At 46.1% G+C, this 5,289-nt stretch overlaps 1 protein-coding gene across 1 annotated transcript in view; it reads right to left on the bottom strand.

Annotated features, from left to right (window-relative positions):
* LOC109917588 (glutamine--fructose-6-phosphate aminotransferase [isomerizing] 1-like) overlaps positions 1-5,289 on the bottom strand; it is a gene marked incomplete at its 5' end in the record, with an annotated part of 80,688 nt that overhangs the window by 24,323 nt on the left and 51,076 nt on the right. The window lies entirely within an intron of this gene.

The following is a 5,289-nucleotide window of genomic DNA, read 5'->3' as shown; positions in this document are numbered from 1 at the left end:
TCAGACAGCACAAAGGTAAAGGGGTGTACAGTAATTTTGGAGGATGCACTGTCTGACAGTGCGTGCACAGTTTGCTGTGTTGACTTGAGAGTCTAGAGGCTGCTGTGGTGCACATACCTTGGATCACCGCACGGAAGACAAAATAAAAAATTAGTTGGTACGCTGCTGCGTGTGACCAGGCTCCTGCTCAGTGCCAAGGAAGAAAGGATCACATGGTGTCAACGAGTCTTGACTTCGGTGAGCCGCACACGCAGACACAGGAGCAGGTTTGTTCAGGGGCACTGGGCAACCCAACACAAAGGCTGGATGGGACTGCAGCAAGTATACTCACTGCAAACCTGGCACTTCAGGTACAAAAGGGTCTAGCTCAGAGTCAATGGACCTGCATCCCCACCATTGCATCCAACAACCAATCTGGGTGGGTGTGGGAAACAGGGGAACAAGGGATATTCCTTTATTCTTTATCCTTTATTCATTCACGGGATGAGGGCATTGCTGGCTAGGCAACATTTATTGCCCATCCCTAATTGCCCAGAGGGCAGTTAAGAGTCAACCACATTGCTATGGGTCTGGAGTCACATGTAGGCCAGACCAGGAAAGAATGGCAGTTTCCTTCGCTAAAGGGCATTAGTGAACCAGACGGGTTTTTCCAACAATTGGCAATGGATTCATGGTCATCATTAGATTCTTAATTCCAGATGTTTATTGAATTCAGTTTTCACCATCTGCCATGGCAGGATTCGAACCCAGGTCCCCAGAACATTACTGGGTCTCTGGATTAACAGTCCAGCGCTAATACCACTAGGCCATCGCTTCCCCTTGTTGCCCTCACTCCGGTGGCCACTCAACATGAGGAGGCGGGGTAGGTGCACAATCAGAGGAGGAACCTCAGGTACCCACTCCTCCCCCACCCCTCCATTAGCTGTTTCCTTTCAGGGCACTCCAGAGTTGGTCAGGCCTTCTACCCCCACCCTGCCTACCTCTGAGGCAAAGTGGAAGGTCAAGCCGAGGAGGGTGCACCATCTCAGAACGCCTGCACCCTCTCAACACATGTGACCCTGGGATCAAAACTCCACTTGCAAATCCCAATGTAAATTACCAATTGTGAAATACTGTATAATAGGCCAGAAATTACTGAACAATCCCAAATGAACAAGTGATTTCAGACAAGCTCATAACATGGCTTATTTATGCTTGCTATGAGCAAAATTTATTCATGCACAAGGACCCATTTAGCACCTTCTTCTCCTGTAATATAAAATTGTTGTGATCTTTCAAAATTTGGCATTCTTGTATTTGCCCTGATGACTGCAAGACAAAACAAAAATCAGCCAAGCCCCTCTCTTTACTACAGTATTCAATTTTTGTTGAATTAACTTGTTTTATTCATTTGGTTCCAGGGACGTTGAAACTAGATCAATTTATATAAAACCTAAATCAGTGTTTACAAAATCCAAAATCTAAAAGCTTTTTAATCTGCAGAAAGCACACAGTAATCACAATGCCATTAAAGACATCAAACCACGCCTGCTTTCATCTGTATGGGTGTTGACGTTATTAAAGGGCAAAGCAAAGCTGTTGTTTCTCTCCTGATTGGGACCAGACGTCATGTTATACCCTTCTGTTCTGGTCAGTAAAAGTTAATACACAGTATGTGAAGAGCTTTGTCATTATGTAGAAAACAAACGACAGGAGTCAGTTACAAAGTTTTAAGAGTCGAGAGGACATCAAAATGTGAGAAATTGGCTGAAAAGTGAGCCCCGGATCAAAAGCCAAGAAAATATGTCACGTGATTCAGAAAGTGAGAAAGGCAATTCTCCGAGTCAACAAGCTGTATTTGTGTAGTACCTTTTTAATGCTGTAAAATGTCCCAAGGTGCTCTGTAGGAGCACGGTTAACAAAATTTGATGCTGACCCATACAAGCAGATATTGCGTGACCTGAAGCTCGAACGAAGATGCAACTTTTGAGGAGTGTTTTCAGAGATGGGAAATGAAGAGTTTGCAGGAGGGAATTCTAGAACCAAGGAACGTGAAAGATAGCCCAAGGCACAGCAACCAATGACGTGTGAAGAAAATGTAGGAAATGCAGGAAGCCAGAGATGGAGGAATGCAGATTCCTGAAAGGGATTAGACAGGTGGAGGAAGCTGGATACGGAGAAAGGGAGGGGGGGTAAGGCCATCTCGAAGTGCCATCACTGCCGTAGTGCAGGAAACGCAACAACCAAGTTGCAGACAGGAAGCTCCCACAATAAAGCTGAGAACAACCAGACAATCTGTATCTTCAGTGTCAATTGAGGGATAAGTACTGTCATAGAATGCCTACAATGCAGAAGGAGGCCATTTGGCCCATCAAGTCCGCACTGACCCTCTGAAGAGCATCCCATCCAGACCCACACCCCGAGTCCCCGTAGCCCTGCATTTCCCATGGCTAACCCACCTGACCCTGCACATCCCTGAACATTATGGACAATTTAGCACGGTCAATCCCCCTAACCTGCACAGCTTTGGACTGTGGGAGGAACCCACAAAGACACGGGGAGAACGTGCAAATGCCACACAGACAGTCACCCGAGGGCAGAATTGAACCCAGGTCCCTGGAGCGGTGAGGCTGCAGTGCTATCTACTGAGCCACCGTGCTCCTGGACACCTGGAAAAACGCCCCTGCTCTTCTTTGAAAAAGTATCATGGGATCTTTTGCATCCACCTGCGAGGGCAGAGGGATCCTCAGTTTAACATCACATCCGATAGACAGCTCCTCCCACAGCACAACCCTCCCAGAGCGCAGCACTGCATGAGTATCTTTAATTCATGTACTCCTGTCCGAGATTGCTACTAACTGTGCCATCGGTCACATTCCTACTAAAAGTCACCAAGAAAGAAAATAGATGGAAACTGACAATCACACAGTCCAAAGATGTGCAGGTTAGATGGATTAGCCATGCTAAGTTTCCCATAGCATCTGGGATGTGCAGGCCGGCTGGAGAGACCATGGGAAATGCAGGGTTACAGGGAAAGGGTAGGGGGCTGGGTTTGGGTGGGATGCTGTTTGGAGGGTCAGTGTGGACTCAATAGGCCTGCTTCCACACACTAACAATCATAAAATCATGTGGCAATACCTTATTGAAAATACATAACTAACTATTTCCTCACAGCACAAATCAAGGACTCCTTTAACAGGTTTTTATGCCTTATCTGTTATGGGGCCTGATCAGGTGTATCCTAGAAGTCTGTGGGAAGCTAGGGCAGTGATTGCTGGGCCCCTTGCTGAGATATTTGTATCATCGATAGCCATGCGCGAGGTGTCAGAAGGCTGGAGGTTGGCTAACATGATGCCACTATTTAAGAAGGGTGGTTAAGGAAAAGCCAGGGAACTACAGATAGATGAGCCTGACGTTAGTGGTGGGCAAGTTGTTGGAAGGAATCCTGAGGGTTTACATGTATTTGGAAAGGCAAGGTCTGATTAGGGATAGTCAACACAGCTGCATGTGGGGGAAATCATGTCTCACTAACTTGATTGAGTTTTTTTTCAAGAAGTAACGAAGAGGATTGATGAGGGCAGAGCAATGGATGTGATATATATGAACTTCAGTAAGGCATTCAACAAGGTTCTTTATGGCAGACTGGTAGCAAGGTTAGATCACACAAAATACAAGGAGAGCTAGCCATTTGGATACAGAACTGGCATGAAGGTAGAAGACAGAGGGTGATGGTGGAGGGTTGCTTTTCAAACTGGAAGCATGTGACCAGTGGAGTGCCACAAGAATCAATCTTAGGTCCACTACTTTTTGTCATTTATACAAGTGATTTGGATGTGAACATAGGAGGTATGGTTAGTAAGTTTGCAGATAACACCAAAATTGGAGGTGCAGAGGACAGCGAAAAGGTTACCTCAGAGTACAACAGGATCATGACCAGATGGGCCAATGGACTGAGGAGTGGCAGATGGAGTTTAATTTAGACAAATGTGAGGTGCTGCACTTTGTAAAGGCAAATCAGGGCAGGACTTGTACACTTAATGGTAAAGTCCTGGAGTGTGTTGCTGAACAAAGAGACCTTGGAGTGCAGGCTCATAGTTTCTTGAAAGTGGAGCCACAGGTAGACAGGGCAGTGAAGGTGGTGTTTGGCATGCTTGTCTTTATTGGTCAGTGCATTGTTAAAGGAGGTGGGAGGTCATGTTGCAGCCATGCAACACATCGATTAGGCCACTTTTGGAATACTGTGTACAATTCTGGTCTCCTTGCTACAGGAAAGATTTTGTGAAACTTTGAAGGGTTCAGAAAAGATTTACAAGGATGTTGCCAGAGTTGGAGGGTTTGAGTTATAGGGAGAGGCTGAATAGGCTGGGGCTATGTTCCCTGGAGCATCAGAAGCTGAGGGGTGACCTTATAGAGGTTTATAAAGTCATGAAGGGCATGGATAGGGTGAATACCCCAGGTCTTTTCCCCAGGGTGGGGGAGTCCAAAACCAGACAGCATAGGTTTAAGGTGAGAGGGGAAAGATTTAAAAGGGATATAAGGAGCAACATTTTCACGCAGAGGGTAGTGTATGTATGGAATGAGCTGCCAGAGGAAGTGGTGGAGGCTGGTACAATTAGAACATTTAAAAGGCACCTGGATGGGTATATGAATAGGAAGGGTTTAGAGGGATACGGGCCAAATGCTGGCAAATGGGACTAGATTGACTTAGGCTATCTGGTCGACATGGACAAGGAAGACCGAAGGGTCTGTTTCTGTGCTATATATCTGTATGAGTTGAAGCAAACAAAATGATTTTGTAACAAATAGCATATCTCTGTAAAGGCTTTGGGGGGACAGCCGCAAATTGAGGAGCTAACTCAGCCTACCTTGTTAATAATCGGATTCAGTTACTACAGCCCAAAGGCAGGCTGAAATGAGCCTGAATTTTGCCTTTATACTACAGCAGTGCCCATTGGCAGCAGTTTCTCAAGGGCAGTTAGGGACAGGCAATAAACACTGGCCTAGCCAACAACGCATGAAGGAACCATTTAAAGAGAAAAAGCACAGCAGCTCTTTCTTGAACTCTTTTTCATTGAAAGGAATTTGAATTTCTTCCAAATCAGGAACTGGCAGAAGGTGGAGAGTAAAAACTTTTCCACAACTCATGCACTCTGCAAGTACAGGCATGCTGTACTGGCCACAGAGAGAGATTTGTATAATGCCGGTCTTTATCTACACACGTGCAGATATGTGCATTTTTCCGGAGAGATTCACCAAGTTGATACGAGAGCGAGGGGGCGACGGAGCGAGAGCGAGGGGGCGACGGAGCGA

This window comes from Rhincodon typus, chromosome 34 (genome assembly GCF_021869965.1).
Source record: "Rhincodon typus isolate 14 chromosome 34, sRhiTyp1.1, whole genome shotgun sequence".
NCBI classification, from domain to species: Eukaryota; Metazoa; Chordata; class Chondrichthyes; order Orectolobiformes; family Rhincodontidae; genus Rhincodon; species Rhincodon typus.
Note: the sequence above shows the minus strand (reverse complement) of the source record. Positions and strands in the feature narration are given on the sequence as shown.